Source organism: Vicia villosa, linkage group LG6 (genome assembly GCF_029867415.1).
Source record: "Vicia villosa cultivar HV-30 ecotype Madison, WI linkage group LG6, Vvil1.0, whole genome shotgun sequence".
Lineage (NCBI taxonomy): Eukaryota > Viridiplantae > Streptophyta > Magnoliopsida > Fabales > Fabaceae > Vicia > Vicia villosa.
The window spans coordinates 78,904,083-78,921,236 of NC_081185.1; the positions used below are offsets into that span (position 1 = coordinate 78,904,083).

The 17,154-nt window shown below is 31.6% G+C and overlaps 2 long non-coding RNA genes across 2 annotated transcripts; both read left to right on the forward strand.

Annotated features, from left to right (window-relative positions):
* The first annotated feature begins 455 nt into the window (after positions 1 to 455).
* On the forward strand, positions 456 to 2,108 carry LOC131611708 (uncharacterized). The gene is made up of 4 exons (XR_009287099.1): positions 456 to 609; positions 788 to 1,106; positions 1,300 to 1,407; positions 1,797 to 2,108. It is a non-coding gene; the product is annotated as an uncharacterized LOC131611708 (long non-coding RNA).
* Positions 2,109 to 15,746: 13,638 nt separating this feature from the next.
* LOC131611709 (uncharacterized) lies at positions 15,747 to 16,719 on the forward strand. The gene is made up of 3 exons (XR_009287100.1): positions 15,747 to 15,852; positions 15,962 to 16,030; positions 16,337 to 16,719. It is a non-coding gene; the product is annotated as an uncharacterized LOC131611709 (long non-coding RNA).
* The last annotated feature ends 435 nt before the right edge of the window (positions 16,720 to 17,154 follow it).

Genomic DNA, 17,154 nt, shown 5'->3' on the forward strand with positions numbered 1-17,154 from the left:
TAATCTAAATATTAACATATTAGGAAATAAATTAAATATTATTAACAAATTACTAGGTGAATATTAATGATCTAAATTTATTAGGTGAATAAAATAATCTGATCAATTATGTTAATAACTATTTCTTTTAAACACATTAATTAATTAGTAGGTGAATATTAATAATGAAAAATTAATACCCTCTTAATCAGAAAGTAGTAACACACCATTCATTTTAACAGAAGAAAAATGAGACTAAAAATAGTTTCAACATATTTACAAAACTGAGATTGACGCACGAAACCCAAATTCACCTAAACCTAGATTCACGAAACTCTGATTCATCTCTGAAACCTAGATTCACGAAACTGAGATTCGCCCATTTCACTGAATCTGTGTTACAATGGCCCAAGTTTGCGAAGAAGAGTGAGATAGTGGCTGTGAGTTTCGATTCTCCCTGCCGAATCCGAATCTGATAGCGTCGATGTTCATGATCTCGTTTTGTTTCTATACATTCAATCCTACAAGAGTCTCCTCCCGCTGACGCCTAAGGATTCCGCCGCTGTAGCGGATGTTTGGCCTTCCACTTCCGCTTTTGATGGATACTTGTTCGCTCTCACGCCGCTTCAGGTGAATTCACCGTTTTCTTTCTTCGATCCTTGCAATACACTTTCATATGATGTTATGAATAATGCATTGCTTAATTCCTGTAATTGGATTGAGATGCTCACAATTTGTTTGGAGTGATTTCTGTTGACTTGATGTTGTGAAAGTGTCGATGTTGGTTTTGAATGGTTTGCAATTGCAGCTTGTGCGGAGCAACAGTAAGCGGTTTACGCCGTCGCAGGGTGATGAAGAAGCACATCAGCTGTCTTATCTGCAAAAGCATTTGGCTAATATTGTGTCTCTACTAGCAGAGCCTGTGGAGGGGGAAAGTGAAGAATCTCTGGTTTGTTTGTTTGTTTACTGCGTGCTTCCATGAGTTACTGACTTTGGCTGCATTGCTTTATATTTTTCATATTATCAATACTAATCAATTGGCAATATAAGTAAATAAAATTTTTGATTATACTGCATATGTGACTTTTAAGGAAGCTTATGCCCTGGGAACTGCATTATTGCTTAATGTAAGGTTCTTACCTTCTTTGTCAAGTCGTTAAAATTTCACCAATTACATTCAAGAGTATATTGTAGCTTAATATATTGTGATATTTCTACCTGTTCAATTCATCTTGTTTTATTGCAGAACATTACCTATTCAGTAACATGAAATTGTCCTGGTTTAAATCTGTTTGCTAATTTGCATATATTCTTGTTCAGGGTTCGATGATTTTGGACCAAAGCATTTCCATTTCACGTTGGGAAGCTTATACAGATGACAATAATTGGAACAGGCATAACGTTGAAGACAGTATTACATGCTCTCAAGTATGCCTTAAAACCCTTCCTTAGAAAGCTTTCTTACTTTTAGTTTGACCAAGGTGAGAACTTAAGTTTTTTATTTTGTTACATTTTTAAAAATATTCATGAACCATGCTATCAACTTGAGTCACTGGTTGATACTCTATCAAATACACACGAGAAATTATATTAGATGAACATAAATTTCAACCATTGTTTTCTTCTCAATTATCTCAATCCCTTTCCCAAATGTAACTTGGAGTCCGTTTGAATTGACTTGTTTGAACTAATCTACTAGCATATGTCCAATAGAAACTATAATTTGAGTTTGAAGATAAGATTATACCCGAGAAAGTAGTTTCAATTCATTACTTACTCGGTGAGTCATTCTTTTCTGTTAATTTTTCTTTCTGCAGATTGCTATAACATCTTACGGATTGGGCGTGTTAATGTGATCGGAGACGTTATCTTATTCCTCGAAAAACTATGTGTCAGCCTCTCAAGTGCTGTTTTCGCTTTCCTCATGTTAGACACTCAAATACAAATCCGCGCATAACAAGATTTCATCTCCGTTCTTTCCTGTCATGTTATGTTTTTATTACCTAACATCACCATAATCGATAACAATCACCATAAAAATACATTCTGCATAAGCATGCTTAACACACAGTTTTAATCTAATCTCAATTTCTCATGTGGCAGAGGCGCTGTACGATTCTTTCCAAAAGGTCCCTCTTCATGCGTAGTAGAAGTAAGGCCTTTCATACATTTTTACTAATTTCAGCTCTTTTTTATCGATAACAATTCAATCTTTCTTGTATAACTGTTGCCAATTTACTTTAATCTCATATTAAGAGGGGAAAATTGGGTTAAATCAATACCAATGTAAGTTTCTCAATGCAGTATTTGTCCAACTAGCTGCATCACCGATTCACTGCATGTTCTTATTGGGTCAAATAATTGCCTATCTTTATCAATCCAGTGCATGACTAGGTGGCACATCACATGTATCCACACTAAGGAATAACTCTTTATATCAGTCACATCAACAGTTTTTTCCATGGTTTTAACTTCTAACATGAAATTAGGAAAACTTAAAAGTTATAGTACATAGTGTTTTCTTCTTTTTTTTCTTCCCCGGTCCCCATTCAGCATTTAAGTCAAGCACTAACTATTGCTTTTTTGTATTTTTGCCATTACAGCCGACGGCTTCTTATGAGGTTCCTCAACTTTTATCTCCAGTGGCATCCGTAAGTAATTTGTGTGAGCAAGAGATTATGTTCAAACTCTTCAAAATCAATCACTGTATTACTCTATCCATCCACCTTGAACGTTACATGTTTGATAAAATGTGTGTTTGAGATTGTGATAGTTATTTTAATGAATTTTTTATGCTTTCACTCTATCAGGTACCTTCCCTAATTCTGTAGTTGAAAGGAATAACTCTTCTTGTGTAATCAATGACTACACTTCAAAGTCAGGCTGGAAAAGAAACAGCTAAAGTTCAAAAATCAGCTTCGGCTTTCAAGAGATGGGGCGGAAAAGGCCCTTTTCTTAGATATGGTCTTCCCATGATCTCTTACTTTTTTCGGTGCTTTTGGCCTTGGCCATCTTTTGCAGGGCAGGTTAGTTTATGCCTTTTCATTACTTACTATTTGTTGTTGTTACTGTATTGCTACTTTCATTTTGCTTACAACTAGTATTGAAGCAAAATCCAAGTTGAAATTGTGAAAGTCGAAAATATAATTAAGATGAATATTCAAGATGAAAGTTTTGGTAAAATAATAAGACAATATATATGGGTAAGATTTATATCTTACTTTTTCCAATTTATTTATTAGCTATAAATTTTATGCTTTAGTAACCATGACTAGATTATTATAGTTTTGGACTTCCAGCATCGGAAAAGTTTCATTGATTGTTCTTGGAATTAAAGTGTTCCTTGTCTAAATTCTACTTTAGGCAGGGAAGGGTGTAGTATTGCCTCACTGTAAATTACTAGTCACATTTAAATATGGTTTTGGATATATACAACGCACTCATTCTACCAATGGTAATTTGTTCGATTCTCTTTCTTTGACGGACAAAGTGCAATACTGAAAAGAAAAAAAAAATGAGAGAGCTTTTGTGGTTTTTTCCTTTTATATTGTTAATGGTGAAAGGCTTCAAACAAATCTTTTTATATAAGTAGATATTGTTGTGAGGGATTATGCTCTCTGATTTTAAGGATCTTCAATGGAAGATATCATGTAACAGTTTTTTTATTTTTCTGAAAAAACAAGTTCCTGTTGGTTATCTTTATAGTGTAGGCTATGCTAGGTAAATGATATTTTTATGTATATTTTTGTAGGTCGGGCCTTTCTAATGTAACTGCTGGAGCTGGAAAATCAGATGGCGTCTCTCAACAAGATGGGTTAGGCACACGTGTTTCTACTCCTAGAAATGATGTCGATAGCAATTCTGCAATCAATGATAGGCGGGATCGTCCTGTTAATTCAGACAAAGAAAGGATATTGTGGTTCAAACTAGTTCCGGGGAGCCTTTCAAACCGAAGTGAGTCATGGTCATTGGTGGAGATGGATATTGTGGTTGGGTGACCGCCCTCCATCTTTCTATGATAGATCTGTGAGAGCGGTGTATAGGCAGCAAAACAATGTTTTTGGGACACTGAATGTGCTATAAAAGAGTATAAAGAGGATTGCCATTTGGTTAAGCTTGGGACAATGGGTGAATACGGGACTCCGAATATTGATATTGAGGAAGGTTATATTACCATTACTCACACTGGGAGAACTGGCACTTTGCCATATCCGAAGCAACCTAGCTCGTTCTATCATTTAAGCAAGGTGCGTGATTCACATAACATAGCTTTCACTTGTAAAGCTTGGGGGATTCAGGCAACTGATCTGAATCAAGGAGTGGTATACGGAGTAAAAACAGACGAGACTGCAATGCATGAAGAGCTGTGTAATAGGTTTGATTATGATGCTATATTTGGAACTGCGTTGAATCGATTTTGTGTTCAGGTTGTTGTTGGTCATCCACTCACTGTTTATGGTAAAGGAGGCCATTTTATGTGTATGATTTTATAGTACTTGAAATATTATGAATGCACATGATATTGTATACTTTTTGGTTAATATTAAAAATATTTTGACTTAGTTAAAATATGATTTTATAGTATTTGCAATATTATGACTGAAAATGAAATATAACTAAATGGTGTATATGAAATAGGGTGTAAATAGATTTAAATATAATATAATTGTTCATTCATAAATGACATATTTACACCCGATTTTTATTAAAATAGGGTGTAATTAAGAACATATCTACACCCAATTTTAATTAAAATAGAGTGTAATTAAAACGTAATTACACCCGATTTTTATTAAAACAGAGTGTAATTAAAACGTAATTACGCTCAATTACACCCAATTTTTACTAAAACAGGGTGTAATTAAAAATGTAATTATGCCCAATTACACCTGATTTTTATTAAAACAGGGTGTAATTAAAAATGTAATTATACCCAATTACACCTGATTTTTATTTAAACAGGGTGTAATTAAAAACGTAATTACACCCGATTTTTGTTAAAATAGGGTGTAATTAAAAACATAATTACGCCAAATTACACCCGATTTTTGTTAAAATAGGGTGTAACGTAGAACATATTTACACCCGATATTCTTAAAATAGGGAGTAATTACGAACGTATTTACACCCGTTTTAAAATAGGGTGTAAATGCGTTAGACATTTCTCACCCTGTGGATATACACCCGATTTTTATTAAAAATAATGGGTGTAAATTTAATAAAAAACGGGTGTAAATTAACATTTTTGTACTAGTGAATATCAACTTGAAAATCGCCTAGGGTTTTTTGCAAAATGACGATCTGACTTTTGAGTCTTGATAGGTAAATGAAAAGTTAGAAACTAGATAGTACTCTGAAGTATTTCATGCAAAATTAGTTTCACGTTGGTTTTACACAAAAACCAATTGTTAAAAATATGAAATATAAAAAAAAAATTCATAGCGCCATATGGTGGGAATTCATTTAAAAGATATATCACGTCAGCTTTTTCATCAAACCGAGGGGTTAAAGTATTATAATAAGATTTTGAAATTAGTATTTGAAATTATTAATGCAAAATATTTTACTTCTCAGTTGGAACAAATTAAAAAATTAAAAAAAAATAAAACTTCATTGGAAAGGCGGTAAGTGAGAAATATCAATTAAACAATTGAAAAAAACATAAAATGCAATAACTGGGTGTTGAAGCGGGATCCCTTATTGCTAACTTACCTCGGTTTTACTAAATATCTGGGGACCAAAGTTTTTTATTAAAAAAATAAATAAAATATGGTGCTCCCAGGACCTATACCCTCGTTTTTTCACTGTTCGAGGTGTAAGTTTCGTCATAAAAAACGTTATTTGTCCTAGTGAAAGAAGGTAGTGACATTGACTTTTTGGATGATAATTTACAAAATACCAATTGTCTATTTATAGACTCAAGTCATCAACCTCTCAATGGTGGTGAGTGTTTCTATATTATTTTAATTATTCAATGTCACAAAATATTAATGAGAAATTTACATGATACATTCTTAATAAAATAGACATGTCGTTGCGGCCATTGAGCCTGTGGCAGTAGATATTAGGTGTCTGTTAAGCCATTTTGCTTTTGCTTCTATTATGTTTGTTAGTCGTCAATTCAATGCTGAGGCTCATAGCTTGGTTGGTGGTGGTAATGCCATTGGGTCTAAAACTTGGATTAGGCTCTCCCATCCTTTAACTCTATTGTATCTCCTGTTTGCATAAAAAAAATAGACATGTCTTTCATTTGACTCTTTAAATAAGTCTCCACTTCCATATACCTCTCCATAATATCTCCAACAATGTTTAAAATTCTTCAATATCTAACATTTCATAACAATAAAAAAATATAAGGTGAAACATGCCTACAAAAATTCTGACCTTGAACCTTAGCATTTTTTAAAGCAATAGAACTAATAAAACACCGTGATTCTATAATTTATCAAATATTTAGATTAAAATAAAAATTAGATAGTCAAATCTTATACAATCCTTGGAAACAATGCAGATCTAAGATTTATGATGTGGAAGTGAATGGTGGAGGCAGAAACTGAAATGAAGTACATCTAAGCAATGAAATAAAAAAGAAAATACTTATGTTGTCTTTGCGAGTTTGAAGAGGAGGGGAATGGAGGAAGAGACTTTGAAATATAGGAAAGATTAGATGAAGAGAATAGAAAAATTTTGATTTAGAAGATTTTGGAGTGTATGTTTTCCTTCATAACACCTAAAATCTCTTAATTATGGAAACTCAAAATTTGTATCGAATGAAGATTTTAAAGATTTATATAAATTTTCCAAATATATGTTGTTTCAATATTCTGAAAATTAAAAATATAGTAATAATAAACACAATTTTATGGTTTTATACAAAATTATTTTTAAAAAATGTCAAATATTTTTTTATATTTTTTAAAAAATTCGTTTTCGGATGCCTTTTTTTCCCCTTCATTTCAAACTCGCAAGCAAAGCCTTAGGATTTATAAATAAAATAGAGAAATCCAAACAAAAAAAATAGAGTGGAAAATTTTAATTGAAAGGGGAAAACCTAAAAAAAAAAAAAGTAAAAGATTAATAAAAATGGAAAATCAAAGCAGCCAATGAATTTTTTTCTTTAGAAAATGAGTTGAGTTTTTTTATATAAAAGGTTTTTTATCCTCTTCAAGTTTATTTTTAAGGAGAAAATTTACCTACAATTTCCTAGGTGTGGTTTATGCTATTTGTCAATAAAAATACGACAAATGAACTTTAACATCATTTAAGGAGTAAATAGTAGAAAAATACATATGTGTATGAGAAAATTATACACTTATCATATTTTCATTGAAAAATAGTTCAAACCACATCTAAGAAATTGTATCCAAGTATTCTTTTATTTTTAATTTAATCATTATGCTAACAAAATCATTTTGTTAGACTTTGATTTTTCATAATTGAATTTATTTATATTTTATGTTGATGACTTATTTATATGAGATTTTTCTCTATTAATTTTTTATTTTCCTTTATTTAAAATTTTATATATAATATAAAATACTAAACATATATTTAAGAAAACAAGAAATATATATTATTATTTTTATCTATATCATCTATAAGATGAAATTAATTTTTATATATCTTTATTAAACATTTTGATCGCGACTTTAACATCTACCGGATTCACTGTCTGCAAGTGCACAGTCTATCGCGTAATTTTAATAGATATCGAACCCACAAGGACTAACAGTCAAACTAATGTTATCGAATTGTTACCATGTTTAGCTAAGGCGAATGATATTACCAGTGAGAAAATAAGACTTGAGAAAAAGATAGTCTAGAAAATAAGAGACCAAAATGTGTATTTTGCGCGTCTCTAGGACTTCATAACTCGTTGACTCGCCTGAACTTAAGAGGTGCTTCGTAGGAAATAATAATTTAAAGACTAAACCTCTCACTATTGTGATTTTGAATAAAGTCACGTTCCCTAACCATGAGATTTTTCTCTCGCTCGCCCATTTTAATTAAGGATCGCATTTTAGAAACAAATTAAATCCTAGTCGATACCTAAAGCGCAATCGCCCTCTTTAGGATTGATGCCTAGTTTTTACTATCCAGTTCAACCCTCACGTTCTCGCAGTGCCAGTTTGAACCTTAATAGATTTCTCACTCTCGTGACAAAATCGTGGTAAGTAACCTCTCACTCTCATGACAAGGTTACTTAAATTAAGTCTAAAAACTAAAACCAAAACAGAATTTGCAAACAATTATTAAGGCGAACATAATTATCGAGTCCCATCAAAACGACGGTCCTCACATACCGGACTCGAACTTATTTAGCCGAACATGATTTTAGTCAAAACATTACCTATAATGCATAATACTAAAGAAGTAAACATGGTAGAAGAGATGGAGATCATACAAACATTAAATTGAAAAGCATGTAAATAAACAACCTGAAACGGAAAACTTGAATATATATATATATATATATATATATATATATATATATATATATATATATATATATATATATATATATATAACTTGATCTCAGAGTAAAAATCGTGTCTTTAATTTGCCAGAGCTTCGCTATACGTTCCAAGATCAACTAAAACTAAAATCCTAGCTCTATATATAGTGTTACAAGTTTGGAATAGGTGCAATTTCGTGCAAAAAAAAAAAGGAGATAAAGGTAGGAAAGTTGGTAACAGACTCTCCAAGTCTGTTAACCCATGTTCTGCATAAGTGGAGCAATCTATGCTTCTTTTTAAAAAATATTTTACTGTGATTTTTAATAAAAAAAGTTAAGCTACAATGTCATAAAAAAAATAATTTAAATCTACTAATTTTATAAAAAATGTTAGAAATGGAACAATTCTTTCACAATTTCATCGATGATAACTTTTAATGTTTTTATGACGGAAATATTAGAGAGGAAGAAAATTCATCTCAATATCCCTCACTAAATTTACTTTAACCAAATTAAATTTATTTTTATCAAATTTGTGAGGAAAGTTTTGTGACGGAAAAAATTCGTCACAAATTTCATCGTTAATTTTCACCCGTTTAAAATTTATCATTTGTAGGATTTTCTGTCATAAAATACATCACAATTAACGAGGGAATAACTTCCTTCACTGATTTTTGTCTCTAAATTACTTTTATTTGGTAGGGGAAGTTTGTAGTGATGTTACTTCTACCATCTTAGTGAACATTTCTTGTTGTAAAGTTGAGTTTAAATTTTCCTTAGTGGAATGAGAGACCTTTGATGAAATATTACCTCTTGAGAAATACTTTCTTAACCCCTCTTATGAAATTCTTGGTAGATGGAGTGATGGTTGAGCTAATGCTGGGGTAAATAATCGTGGAGGTGTACTAATCTGAAAGTAGGGGTGACAAAACGGGCCCGGCCCATTGGGCATGCCCGTTTTTTCCGCACTTTAGTGCGGGGCAGACCAAGGTTTTAGGCCCTCACCCTCTAATTTGACCGCCTTGCCCAATTTTTTATGCAGACTTTTGCAGACACAGACAATAACATAAATTTTTGCATTTTTAGGCTTAAAATGTCTAGTGCCCGCGGGCTTAGCCCTCCCCGGCCTCACTTTTTTGCGGGGCAGACCAACACTTTATGCATGCACTCTCAACTATGCCCTCCCCACCCTGTTTTCTTGCGGGAAAGGCATTCCCGTTTGCCTCCCCTATCTGAAAGGCGAACCTTTCTCTTGAAACTGAGGCGCACTAAGAGGCTCTAGTTTTGAAGTCCTTTTGAACTGAAGAGAACATTAGACCAGTCACTCAGAGAATAGTAACGCATGAAAAATTAAAATAACGTGTAGTCAGGAAAACAACTTACCATGTTGGTAGGCTTTGGAAAATATTAGATCTCTTCAAAATAAGGAAATAGATAAGATAGAAGATTATGTTGGAAACTCTCCATCCAATATTTTCTGGATGTCTACTCAAAATCTCCAAATTAGTTTCCTTTCATCCAAAGATTTTTTTGGATGTCTTAGACATATTTTTGAGGTTTATTGTCTCTTGTTATATTCTATGCTTACTTTAACATCTCTAAGGTATATGCGGATTGGATTCTTGTTCATCCAATGCTTTTCTAGATGTTTCTGATGTATTTTCTAGAGTTGTTACATTCAATGCTTTTCTAAATGCCTCTGATGTGTCTTCAGATTGGTTTCTTGTTACATTCAACATTCTTCTGGATGTTTCTGATGTATTTTCTAGAGTTGTTGCATTCAATATTTCCTAAATAACTCTGATGTATCTTCAAATTGGTTTTGTTACATTCAATGCTTTGCTGGATATTTCTGATGTATTTTCCAGAGTTTGTCACATTCAATGCTTCCTTGAATGTCTCTGGTGTATCTTCAGATGGGATTCTCTTTATCCAATGCTTTCCTGGATGTTTCAGATGTATTCTCCAGAGTTTGTCACATTTAATGCTTCCCTAAATATCTTTGTTGTATCTTCAGATGGGATTTTCTTTATCTATTGCTTCTTGGATGTTTCAGATGTATTTTCTAGAGTTTGTAACATTCATTGCTTCCCTGAATGTCTCTGATGTATTTTCGGAAGTTTCTTTTTCATCCAATTCTTTCCTGAATGTCACTGACGTATCTTCAGATTCGGTCTCATCATACATCCAATGCTTTTCTGGATGTTCCTAATATCTTTCCAGGGTTTATCGATTTTATTTCAAGTATTGCAGGATATTTCTTGTTATTCTGACTGATCTCTAGGATATCTTTGTTTTTCCCCGACGAGTCTTTTTACTTTATTCAATCCCCAATAAGACTTCTATTCAAGGTTGTCAGACTCGCGAGTCTACTTATACTCGTAAAGGGTCAGTAGACTCGACTCGCAAACTCGTACGAGTCTATGGAAAATTAAAAATGATATCCAAACACCTGTAAGTGACTAATATATGGCACACACATATATTTATAAACCTTGAAATACCTAATATTTGACACACACACACACACACATATATATATATATATATATATATATATATATATATATATATAATAAAATACCAATTAACATCTAACTTTAAATTTCATACTCTACAACAAATTTAACAAACAAAACTCGACAATTAAACAAATAAAATAGCAAAGAATGTAGTTAAAGACTTAAAATACTAATTCTTTTTTTAATTGGATAATACGTAAAGTAAAAAATCATAAAAAGATATGTTAATAGCTCCAAACCTCCTTACAACACTTGGACACAAAAGTTCTTTATAATTATTATTTATAACTAATTAGTTAGTAAAAACCATAAAAAAACCATGTGAACAATGCATTATTGCAAGACAGACAAAACTTTATTCTACCGTAAATCATAAATCTTTTAAACCATTTTGTCATATACAAATTGATACAGGGGGATTTGCGTTCAATGTATCTGATTAATATAAAATAGTAGATCATATTTACACAAGAAAACATACACAAGAGAACACAAGATAAACATCCAAGTGAAAATATAAGAGAACAGTAACACAATGAATGATTGATTTACGCTAACAAACACGAACACAACAAGAGATAGACAAATGCGACCATGTCGTTGATGAAGGGAGGAAGAAACTTTGTCGTAAGAAGAGACTAGGAGAGAGATGTTTCTATTTCCCATACAAGCAATAAAATAATGGGTTTACTTTAAAAGTAAAAAAATTAGGAATTTGGGTTTTTTTTTTCAAAAAAAAGAAAATAAAAATTCAAAAAAACCTATAAACTCGTAAACTCACCATAGACTCGCGAGTTTATACGATTTTGTACGAGTCTATCTAAGTCTACTCGAGTCTATCAAAAAAAGATTCTATGCGTGAGTTTACTCGTTTTAGCTTCCTAGACTCGTAAACTCGTACGAGTTTACGAGTCTACCCGCGAGTTTGACAACCATTTTTATTTTGAGTCTTTTCCATAATTTCCACATATAATATTTCTCATTCATATCCGTAGTAAAAAAAAGGAAAAAAGAGTCCATAAACTCATTCATAACATATCATCCCACTGCATCAAGTCAAAGGCATACCCCATTTAACTAAATCTTCCACTGCATCAAGTTTGTTTGTGTACATAAGGTGGTTTTTTGAGAAGATGCCCCTAATTTTGTTAACACATTATTAAATATCAATTTTATGAAAATAGTTTTTCCTAGGATAGTTGTGTAGTTTTTTGTGTTGTTGGGCTTAGGCCCTTTTTCTTACCAAAAAAAAAAGAAAGGCATAAATTGAACTTGTCTAACATAAGCAAAATGCATATAACCCAAAAGGATTATGTTTTTTGTCATCCAATACACATAAACTTGTATCAAAATACATATGTTGTGAAAATGATGCCTTGATAAACAAAATATAAACCATTTCTTTGTGATCAAGAAACACACAAGAGTATAAAAGATGATAAAATAAGAAGAACAATAAGGATTGGTTATAACTTTTGTAGATTCTTTATTTGTATTGTAGGCATTAATTTTAGTAAAACAAATTAGACAGAAACATGTTAGATAGAATGTTTCAACATTGTAAAAGATATATGTCGAACATGATGTTCTATTTACTACATCTGGTATAACATGTCGAACAAGATGTCCTATGCAAAGATCATCTAACATCATGACTAAGTGTTAAGTTGGGCTTTTGGAATCTGGTTAGGTTGTTACAGATGCAGAATATGTGGAGAATATTATGCAATCCAATATATTGCTTAACCTAAGGATAAAATATTTTATCTAAGTTAAAGAGATTTGATTGTTTTCTAAATTTGGAGAATATTTAGGAAACTAATGATTGAAGATCTATTTTCATGGAGAATATCTTGTAGATCTCTAGCAGTCTCCGTACTGCATTTTGAAGCCCAAGTCCAGACCATATGTGTGCTATGAATTGCAAGTTACAAACCTTTTGAAAAGCAAAGCTTACAGGATTAGGTTAGGGTTTTTCCTATTATTGTAAGCCTCTCTATTATCATGTTGATATAAGATATGGACTGTTTTGTCGAGTTGTAAGTTCTGTCATGCATTCATACGGTGCTAAGTATTGAATGTATGTGTGTCACTTAGGTATCATTGATACAATTATCTAAGTGTGTGTTTCTTGTGTTTCAAGCTATTGTTCTTGATCAAAGCTTTTAAGAAAGAACAAGTATTTGTTGATTAAGTGAGTCTTAATCGTGTATTATTTATAATTGACAATTGTGGTTTAGGGTTGTCAATATCAATAACGTGTGTCGTTAGTGTGAGACATTATTGCGGTGATTGAAAGTGAGAGGGGTTTCTCTTATCTAGGAAGTTCTTAGGTAAAAGTTGCACTGGGTATGAATTAAGTGAGAAGTCAGTAAACTGGAGGTTGTTTACGTGTGAACCAGAGGTTGTTTGTATAGTACTTTGAATTGATACTGCTAATAGTGGATTTCCTTCCTGGCTCGGTAGCCCCTATAGTAGATGTTGTTATACACTGAACTGGATTAACAATCTTATGTGTTCAATTACTTTCCAATATTATTTTAATTCATGAATATGTCTGTTGAATGATGTGTCAGATCAGATGTCCCAACAAGTCATAAGACATCTTGAGTCTGAAGGCTAGAATTTCAAGTGTTATTCTTTATTTCTCTTTGAAACAAGATTACAAGTGTTGCAAGAATAACAAATAACCCTCTCACCCTAAACTAGGATTTGTTGTATACAATGATGAGAGACTAGTATGCTCTTTATAATAAACATATCATACTAAACTAATGGGCTTTTGCACAAATACCCATTACAAGCTAACTTAGGGTACAAGTTAACTTAAACAATTGAACATAACAAACATGCCCAATTCAAAATAGTAACAACCCTGGAATTTTGACTCCCACATACTATAACACTCTTCGACTACAGTATGTAGGTCTTCAACACTAGCATATAAGAATACTTTGATGGCATGCATAAATCTTATCGAACCAGAAGCTACCCTTCAACCCACTATAGTTCGATCCAATTCTCACAACATAAACAAGAGGTTTCAAATTACTCAATAAAAAAAGTCTCAAAATTCATTTAAAGAGGTTTCAAAGTACATAACATAAAGATATCACCCCAAATACATCACTAAGATGCTTCATGTCTACAAAGTCATAGGTTGTGTTGGATCACTTCCTTCTCCCTTGAGGTTCTTGCATTTTAGAACCATTGTTTTATCACTTCTACTCACTTTCAAGTTCAATTTCCTTGAAACGTTTTCTTTGCTCATCTCTTTTTGAATAACTAATGAAACAATGTATCAGATTAAATAATATGTTGAAAAAATATTTGTAACAATCTGCAGAAATACGAGTGATTTAAGAACTTCAGGAGTTTTTGCTGCTGAAGAAGTAGCTGCCTGAGGTACCTCATGTTTAACCGGTGCAGACAAAATATAATCAAGTACATAAAGAGTTATATCATATTCATGTGCAGTAGTTTAAACATGTATGGGTGTAACACTCATAACAGGTGTAGATGTTACATCACCCACATTTGGTTGAGGTTGTGTTGGCTGCTACAGCAAGATTTGCACCATTATTATACCATCATAACCTATATTTTGAAGGATCAAGATCACTAATGTCTTTCAATATTCTGGTAGCTTCAAAGTGGCTCCATGTATCAAGATCAATGTCCTCTACTACATGTTTATGTCCCCCTTTGTAATAGAATACACAGTCCCTAACAAATCTACCCCTATGATGAAAATTCAAACTAAAACTCATATCTGAACTTCCCCTTTTGATTTTGACGAACAAACACCAAAAAAAGGATGAAATGAAATAACTTTACATTAGTCAATAGCTTGCTTCGTCTACCTCTACCGAAGAAAATGTTAAACTTGGAAAATGAATGAAGCTTGTATAATGGATAGATACCTTCTTCTACCTCGGTGACAATCTCCCCACGTCTACCACGAACGCCTCCCTTTGATTCTCTGATTTGTTTCAACTCTAAATATAGGAACTATAAGTGAAACACTATTTAGGGTTTTTGGAGGAACAATAGAGCAAAGCCACATCAATAATTGGAAGTTAAAAAAATAAATCATCATCGGCAATTGAAACTTAAAAAAGTAAATCCACATCAGCAACGTTAGCTATATCAACGTCATTGAGTGAATTCAAATAGAAATCAACATCTAAGGACTTCGTCAACAAAAAAATACAGTAACCAAAATAAGAAAAGCGCATACTTACATGGATCAAATCACTATTTAAGACAAAATTATTTTATAAATAATATGGTAGATCTTAAATTCCATATATATATATATATATATATATATATATATATATATATTACGTTTTTTAACACGTTGAGGATTAGATAATAAAGTACATTCTATTTTTAGTAGAGGGTTGCTATATGTACACCAAAATTTAACACCTAATATTTACACCGTATTAAAATACAGCATAACCATGTGCTTGTTTATGTTACAATAAATAAAAAATAATTATTAAAGATTTTAAAAAATTCAAACCGTATAATAATACGGTGAAGGAGTAGCATTGAGTGTAAAGGTAACATTTCTGTTTTTAGTATTATGTTTTAAATTTTAGCCTTGTAACAGGTCATGTTTCAATATCAATCATTTTTACAAATATGTATTAAATTTCCTAGTCTTAAGCCCAAATTTAAGCATCTCAAATAAATGGTGTAAGTAATTACATGTGTTACTTAGTTCATAAATTTGAAAAGCTATATAATGCCACACACAATAATGAATTGTATTTAGAAGACAAAGTAGAACTTGAGTTATATTTTCTCATTTTTTTAAGATCTTAAAAGATGAATCAATCACATGATACAAGCCATCAAGCTAGCCAAGCCATGGGACAAGCTCAAGTGAGTTTTTATTACTTTCAACATGTATATAATGTTTTTTTTTAATATTTTGTATATTATTTTAAATATTGTAATGTTATAGTTTAATATAATTGGATTTTTGATTTAGGAGAAGGGAAGCAATATTATAGACAAGGCAAGCAATGCAACTCAATCTGTAAATGAGTCTTGTCAAGAGGTTAGATATATTTAAATCATACATGGATACTAATAATAATTTAATAACAATTTGAGAAAATAAAGTTGATTTAATGTAATTACGGTTGTTGGTGTTATTGGGATTGACAAACGAATATGTCTATTCTGTTTAAATATATTTCGTAAAAAAATAATGGTAGAGCAAAGCGGGCACACCAACTTTGAAAATTAAAATGCAAAATTATTATATTAATGTTTGTGCAAGCAAAAGTTTGGAAAAAATAACAGAATGGTTAGTCTAAATGGATCAATTTCTCAAACGGATGAAATGATTATGTTGTTGTAGGCTGGTCAGCAAATGAAGGCAAAGGCACAAGATGTTGCAGATGCTGCTAAGAGTACAGTTGGTGCTCACAAATAAATCTACCAAATGAAGAGCTCTATTCAATAACTATTTGCAACTTTTAATTTTCTTGAGGGATTTTATGGTTTTGATTTCTTTAGTATATATTTTTTTAACTTTTTCTGATGGATTTATATGGGTGTTTAAAATCGAACCGGCCCAATAGAAAATCGTTAACTAAATCAAATCAAATTGAAAACCGCAAAAACTGCATTTGATTTGAATTAGTTCGGGTCATTTTCTAATAAATCACATGATTTGGTTCAGTTTGCGATTTGTATTTTGTAAACCGAATCAAACCAAATCAAACTGCATTATGTTACAAAACCTACAAACCATTATATTTTTTTAAATTCTTTAGAAAAATCAACATGTATTATGTCTGTATTTTATCATATTCTTTGTATGAAATATATACGAAAAAAGTTGATAAGGATAGAATTAAAAGAAGTTTAATGGACATTATTTTTGCCTCCCTTTATATATGAAATATAAGAGTATTTCAAATTTATTTAAGAACGCAAATTGATGAATATTATCCATTAGACATAAGATAAAATTGTAAAACGCAATTCATATTTATGCATTCAAATTATATGCTTATTTGAACAATATATTTATTTTATAATCATGTACGAAGGACTAAACACAAAATTATGTTGTCTTATATATGTATGTATGAATCAATAAAAATCTAGTAAAAAACCGAACTAACACAAACCATATTGGATTGGTTTGATTTGGTTTGATTTGTTTTGGTT